At 38.1% G+C, this 7,893-nt stretch overlaps 1 long non-coding RNA gene across 1 annotated transcript; it reads left to right on the top strand.

Moving 5' to 3' along the window:
• The first annotated feature begins 594 nt into the window (after nucleotides 1-594).
• LOC146440510 (uncharacterized) lies at nucleotides 595-6,752 on the top strand. Its single transcript, XR_014851176.1, has 3 exons — nucleotides 595-814; nucleotides 5,064-5,209; nucleotides 6,546-6,752. It is a non-coding gene; the product is annotated as an uncharacterized LOC146440510 (long non-coding RNA).
• Nucleotides 6,753-7,893: the final 1,141 nt, after the last annotated feature.

Below are 7,893 nucleotides of genomic sequence, written 5' to 3'. Positions count from 1 at the left end.
AAAAAAGGGGGGAAAAAAAATCGGGGAAAAAAGCCCCAAAAAATCGGGAAAGAAATCCCAAAAATCCGGGAAAAAATCCCCAAAAAATTGGGACAAAAATCCCAAAAAACCAGGAAAAAATCCCCAAAAAATCGGGAAAAATCCCAAAAATCTGGGAAAAAATCCCAAAAAATCCCCAAAAAACCCGGGAAAAAATCCCAAAAAATTGGGAATGGATTCATCCCAGATTTCCTCAAAAATCTGGAAAAAAATCCCCAAAAATCAGGAAAAAATTTCAAAAAATCGGGAAAAAATAAAAAAAAAACCAGGAAAAAAATCCAAAAACATCGGGAAAAATATCACAAAAAAAATCACAAAAATTCCCAAAAATCCTGGGAAAAAATTCCCAAAAATAAAAAAAATAACTCAAAAAATCACGGAAAGTCCCAAAAGATTGTGAAAAAAATCCCAACAAATCCCAAAAACATCCCAAAAAATCTGGGAAAAAAAAAAAATTCGGGAAAAAATCCCAAAAATCCATGAAAAAATCCCAAAAAATTAAAAAAAAAATCCTAAAAAATCCCAAAAAATCCCAAAAAATCGGGAAAAAAATCCCATAAAATCCCAAAAACCAGGAACAGATTCATCCCAAATTCCCCCACATTCCAGGAATTTTTCCCCGACTGCATCCAAGGGATTCCCCAGCGGAATTCCCTCCACAACCTGCTGAGCTTCCAGTACAGAATTCCCGGGAAAAGTGGGAATTTCCAGGCCAGGCTGCTTTATCGGGATTGCCAGCGGATCCTCCCGACCGATGTCGATGTTTCCTGCAGCCGTGAGATTATGGGATTTTTCGGGAATTCTGGGATTGGTTGGGATTTTATTTGGGGTTATTTAGGATAATTTGGGGTTTGGGATTGGTTGGGATTTGGGATTTGATATAGGATTGTTTGGGATGATTTGGGATTGTTTGGGATTTTATTTGGGATTGTTTGGGATTATTTGGGATTATTTTAGGTTTGGGATTTGATTTGGGATTTGATTTGGGATTATTTGGGATATGGGATTGGTTGGGATTGGTTGGGATTATTTTAGATTTGGGATTGTTTGGGTTTATTTGGGATTGGTTGGGATTTGGGATTGTTTGGGATTATTTGGGATTGGTTGGGATTTTGGATTATTTGGGATTTGGGATTGCCAGCGGATCCTCCCGACCGATGTCGATGTTTCCTGCAGTCGTGAGATTATGGGATTTGGGATTTTTTGGGATTACTTGGGATTTGGGATTGTTTGGGATTGTTTATTTGGGGTGATTTGGAATTATTTGGGATTTTTTTTGGATTATTTGGGATTTGGAATTGTTTGGGATTTGGGATTATTAGGGATTTTTTTGGGATTATTAGGGATTTTTTTGGGATTGTTTGACTTTAGTTGGGATTTGGGATTATTTGGGATTTGGGATTGTTTGGGTTTATTTGGGATATTATTTGGGATTGTTTGGGATTATTTGGGACTTGGGATTGTTTGACTTTAGTTGGGATTTGGGATTATCTGGGATTGTTTATTTGGGATTGTTTGGGATTATTTGGGATTGGTTGGGATTGGTTGGGATTTGGGATTGGTTGAGATTATTTGGAATTTGGGTTCATTTGGGATTGGTTGGGATTTGGAATAATTTGTAATTGGGATTATTTGGGATTCTGTGGGATTCTTTGGGATTTGAGTTTATTTGGAATTTGGGATTGTTTGGGATTATTTGGGATTATTTGGGATTTTGGATCATTTGGGATTATTTGGGATTACTTGGGATTTGGGATTGGTTGGGATTGTTTGGGATTATTTGGGATTTTATTTGGGATTGTTTGGGATTTGGGATTGCCAGCGGATCCTCCCGACCGATGTCGATGTTTCCTGCAGCCGTGAGATTATGGGATTTTTCGGGAATTCTGGGATTGTTTGGGGTTGGGGTTGGGATTTGGGATGATTTTTTTGGGAGCTTTTGGGATTAGTTGGGATTTGGGATTGGTTGGGATTAATTGGGATTTGGGAATGTTTGGATTTATTTGGATATTTTTGGGATTACTTGGGATTTGGGATTTTATTTGGGATTACTTATTTGGGATTGTTTGGGATTTGGGATTATTTGGAATTTGGAATTGTTTGAGATTTGGGATTTTATTTGGGATTTGGGATTACTTGAGATTTGGGATTTTATTTGGGATTATTTGGGATTGTTTGGGTTTATTTGGGGTTTGGGATTGTTTGGGATAACTTGGGGTTTGTATCGTTTGGGATTTAGGTTTATCTGGGATTGGAAATATTTGGGATTTGGGATTTTGTGGGATTTGGTATTATTTGGGATTTTATTTGGGATTATTTGGGATTTGGGATTGCCAGCGGATCCTGCCGACCGACGTCGATGTTTCCTGCAGCCGTGAGATTATGGGATTTGGGATTTTTTGGGATTACTTGGGATTTGGGATTGTTTGGGATTGTTTATTTGGGGTGATTTGGAATTATTTGGGATTTTTTTGGATTATTTGGGATTTGGGATTGTTTGGGATTTGGGATTATTAGGGATTTTTTTGGGATTATTAGGGATTTTTTTGGGATTATTAGGGATTTTTTGGGATTGTTTGGGATTATTTGGGATTGTTTGGGATTATTTGGGATTTGGGATTGTTTGGGTTTATTTGGGATATTATTTGGGATTGTTTGGGATTGTTTGGGATTTGGGATTGTTTGACTTTAGTTGGGATTTGGGATTATCTGGGATTGTTTATTTGGGATTGTTTGGGATTATTTGGGATTGGTTGGGATTGGTTGGGATTTAGGATTGGTTGAGATTATTTGGAATTTGGGTTCATTTGGGATTGGTTGGGATTTGGAATAATTTGTAATTGGGATTATTTGGGATTCTGTGGGATTCTTTGGGATTTGAGTTTATTTGGAATTTGGGATTGTTTGGGATTATTTGGGATTATTTGGGATTTTGGATCATTTGGGATTATTTGGGATTACTTGGGATTTGGGATTGGTTGGGATTGTTTGGGATTATTTGGGATTTTATTTGGGATTGTTTGGGATTTGGGATTGCCAGCGGATCCTCCCGACCGATGTCGATGTTTCCTGCAGCCGTGAGATTATGGGATTTTTCGGGAATTCTGGGATTGTTTGGGGTTGGGGTTGGGATTTGGGATGATTTTTTTGGGAGCTTTTGGGATTAGTTGGGATTTGGGATTGGTTGGGATTAATTGGGATTTGGGAATGTTTGGATTTATTTGGATATTTTTGGGATTACTTGGGATTTGGGATTTTATTTGGGAGTATTTGGGATTGTATGGGATTTGGGATTATTTGGAATTTGGAATTGTTTGAGATTTGGGATTTTATTTGGGATTTGGGATTACTTGAGATTTGGGATTTTATTTGGGATTATTTGGGATTGTTTGGGTTTATTTGGGGTTTGGGATTGTTTGGGATAACTTGGGGTTTGGGATCGTTTGGGATTTAGGTTTATCTGGGATTGGAAATATTTGGGATTTGGGATTTTGTGGGATTTGGTATTATTTGGGATTTTATTTGGGATTATTTGGGATTTGGGATTGCCAGAGGATCCTCCCGACCGATGTCGATGTTTCCTGCAGTCGTGAGATTATGGGATTTGGGATTTTTTGGGATTGGTTGGGATTTGGGATTATCTGGGTTTGTTTATTTGGGATTGTTTGGGATTGTTTATTTGGGGTGATTTGGAATTATTTGGGATTTTTTTTGGATTATTTGGGATTTGGGATCGTTTGGGATTTGGGATCGTTTGGGATTGGTTGGGATTGGTTGGGATTTGGGATTGGGGTTGGGGTTGGTTGGGATGATTTGGAGTTTTTTGGGATTGGTTGGGATTTGGGATTATTTGGGATTATTTGGGATTTTGGATTACTTGGGATTTGGGATTGTTTGGAATTTGGGATTATTTGGGATTTTATTTGGGATTGTTTGGGGTTTGGAATTGTTTGTAATTGGGATTATTTGGGATTATTTATTTGGGATTGTTTGGGTACAGGATTGCTTTGAGGGGTTTTTGGGATTGGTTTGGATTATTTTGGGATTTGGGATTTGATTTGGGATTATTTGGGATTTGGGATTGCTTGCGATTACTTGGGATTTGGGATAATTTGGGATTTTATTTGGGATTATTTGGGATTATTTGGGATTGTTTTAGGTTTGGGATTTTATTTGGGATTTGATTTGGGATTATTTGGGATTGGTTGGGATTTGGGATTATTTCAGATTTGGGATTGTTTGGGTTTATTTGGGATTGTTTGGGGTTTGGGATTTGATTTGGGATTGGTTGGGATTTGGGATTGGTTGGGATTGGTTGGGATTTGGGATTTGCTATAGGATTGTTTGGGATAATTTGGGATTTGGGATTATTTGGTATTGGGGTTGGGATTCTTCGGGATTTTGTTTGGGATTATTTGGAATTTTTTGGGCTTGGTTGGGATTTGGGATTGGTTGGGATTATTTGGGATTTGAGTTTATTTGGGATTGTTTGGGATTATTTTTGGTTTGGGATTGTTTGGGGTTATTTGGGATTTTATTTGGGATTACTTGGGATTGTTTGGGATTTGGGATTATTTTGGATATGGGACTGTTTGGGATTTGGGATGGTTTGGAATTGCTTGGGATTTGGGTTTATTTATTATTTATTTGGGCTTGTTTTGGATTAGGGATTATTTGGGTTTATTTGGGATTTTATTTGGGGTTTGGGATTGTTTGGGATTTTTTGGGATTTTTTTGGATTTGGGATTTGTTGGGTTTATTTGGAATTTGGGATTGTTTGGGATTTTATTTGGGATTGTTTGGAATTTGGGATTGTTTGGAATTTGGGATTTTATTTAGGATTACTTATTTGGGATTGTTTGGGATTATTTTGGTTTATTTGGGATTTTATTTGGCATTATTTGGGATTATTTGGGATTCCCCAAAACCCCCAAAATTCCAGGAATATTTTTCAGGATCAGACAGGAACGAGAAGCCAAAATCCCCTTTTCCCTCTGAATCCCAAATCCCGATTTTTTTTCCAGCGGAATCTCCGGAATTGTCGTCGGCTCACGCGGACCTTTTCCGACGCCTGACTCTTCCCAGAGCATTCCAAACCCTCAAATCCATGGATTTCAACCCCTGAGCTCCCTCTGGAATTCCGGGAATTCCCAAAGTTTTCCGCGGATTGGTCGATTCGGGATTTTGGGAATGAATTTCCTGGGAATTCTTGGATTTCCCTCCTCGTCCGGGAGATCGGGAATTCCCGAATCCGCAAAAATCTGGGAATTTGGAGTGGGAATTGGGGGGAAAACTTTGGGATTTGGGGTTTTTTTTTTGGGATAAATCCCTTTGGATTGACTCCTCAAAATAGGGTTTTCCCATGGAATTCACATTGATTCCCTTTTTCCCATGGAATTCCCATTCATTTCCCTATGGAAATGGAATTTTCCTATGGAATTCCCATTGATTATCCACATGGAAACAGAATTTTCCCACGGAATTCCCATTCATTCCCTTTTTCCTATGGAATTCCCATTGATTCCTATTTTCCCATAGAATTCCCATTTATTCCCTCACAGAAAGAGAATTTTCCAATGGAATTTCCACTGATTTCCCTTTTTCCCCATGGAATTCCCATTCATTTCCCTATGGAAATTTTCCAATGGAATTCCCATTGATTCCCTTTTTCCTATGGAATTCCCATTCATTCCCATTTTCCCATGGAATTCCCATTGATTCCCCCATAGAAAGTGAATTTTCCCATAGAATTCCCATTTATTCCCTCAAGGAAATTTTTTTCCCATAGAATTCCCATTGATTCCCTCATTCCCATGGAATTCCCATTCATTCTTTCAAGGAAAAGGGAATTTTTCCAACGGAATTCCTATTCATTTCCTTTTCCCAATGGAATTCCCATTGATTCCCTTTTTCCCATGGAATTCCCATTGATTTCCTCATGGAAAAGGAAGTTTCCAATGGAATTTCCAATGGAATTTCCCATTTATTCCCCCATGGAAAACCTTTTCCCATGAAATTCCCATTCATTCCTTTTCTTATGGAATTCCCATTGACTCCCCCATGAAAATGGAATTTTTCCCATGGAATTCCTTTAGATTTCCTTATAGAAAAGTTTTTCCCATGGAATTCCCATTCATTCCCTTTTTTCCATGGAATTCCCATTCATTCCCATTTTCTCATGGAATTCCCATTCATTTCTCTATGGAAATGGAATTTTCCCATGGAATTCCCATTGATTTCCCTATGGAAAAGTTTTTCCCATGGAATTCCCATTGATTTCCCTATGGAAAAGTTTTTCCCATGGAATTCCCATTCATTCCCTTTTTCCCATGGAATTCCCATTCATTCTTTCATGGAAAAGGGAATTTTTCCAACGGAATTCCTATTAATTTCCTTTTTTCCTATTGAATTCCCATTCATTCCCATTTTCCCATGGAATTCCCATTGATTCCCCCATAGAAAGTGAATTTTCCTGTGGAATTCCCATTGATTTCCCTATGGAAAAGGAATTTAGAACTTTGGGAATGAATTTCCCGCCGGAATTCCCGGGAATTCTCGGATTTTCCTCCTCATCCGGGAGATCGGGAATTCCTGAATCCGCAAAAATCTGGGAATTTGGAGTGGGAATTGGGGGGAAAATTTTGGGATTTGGGGTTTTTTTTGGGGATAAATCCCTTTGGATCGACTCCTGAAAAAAGGGTTTTCCCATGGAATTCACATTGATTCCCTTTTTCCCATGGAATTCCCATTCATTTCCCTATGGAAATGGAATTTTCCTATGGAATTCCCATTGATTATCCACATGGAAACAGAATTTTCCCACGGAATTCCCATTCATTCCCTTTTTCCTATGGAATTCCCATTGATTCCTATTTTCCCATAGAATTCCCATTTATTCCCTCACAGAAAGAGAATTTTCCAATGGAATTTCCACTGATTTCCCTTTTTCCCCATGGAATTCCCATTCATTTCCCTATGGAAATTTTCCAATGGAATTCCCATTGATTCCCTTTTTCCTATGGAATTCCCATTCATTCCCATTTTCCCATGGAATTCCCATTGATTCCCCCATAGAAAGTGAATTTTCCCATAGAATTCCCATTTATTCCCTCAAGGAAATTTTTTTCCCATAGAATTCCCATTAATTCCCTCATTCCCATGGAATTCCCATTCATTCTTTCAAGGAAAAGGGAATTTTTCCAACGGAATTCCTATTCATTTTCTTTTCCCAATGGAATTCCCATTGATTCCCATTTTCTCATGGAATTCCCATTGATTTCCTCATGGAAAAGGAAGTCTCCAATGGAATTTCCAATGGAATTTCCCATACATTCGCCCATGGAAAACCTTTTCCCATGAAATTCCCATTCATTCCTTTTCTTATGGAATTCCCATTGATTCCCCCATGAAAATGGAATTTTTCCCATGGAATTCCCTTAGATTTCCTTATGGAAAAGTTTTTCCCATGGAATTCCCATTCATTCCCTTTTTCCCATGGAATTCCAATTCATTCCTTCATAGAAAAAGGTTTTTCCCATGGAATTCCCATTAATTCCCATTTTTCCCATGGAATTCCCATTCAGTTCCCTATGGAAATGGAATTTTCCTATGGAATTCCCATTGATTTTCCACATGGAAACAGAATTTTCCTATGGAATTCCCATTCATTCCCTTTTTCCTATGGAATTCCCATTGATTCCTATTTTCCCATGGAATTCCCATTTATTCCCTCACAGAAAGAGAATTTTCCAATGGAATTTCCACTGATTTCCCTTTTTCCCATGGAATTCCCATTCATTTCCCTATGGAAATTTTCCAGTGGAATTCCCATTGATTCCCTTTTTCCTATGGAAT

This window comes from Lichenostomus cassidix, chromosome 3 (genome assembly GCF_008360975.1).
Source record: "Lichenostomus cassidix isolate B80296 chromosome 3, HeHo_3.0, whole genome shotgun sequence".
Taxonomy (NCBI): domain Eukaryota; kingdom Metazoa; phylum Chordata; class Aves; order Passeriformes; family Meliphagidae; genus Lichenostomus; species Lichenostomus cassidix.
The sequence above is the reverse complement of the archived record's forward strand: the minus strand, read 5'-3'. Positions and strand labels throughout refer to the sequence as shown.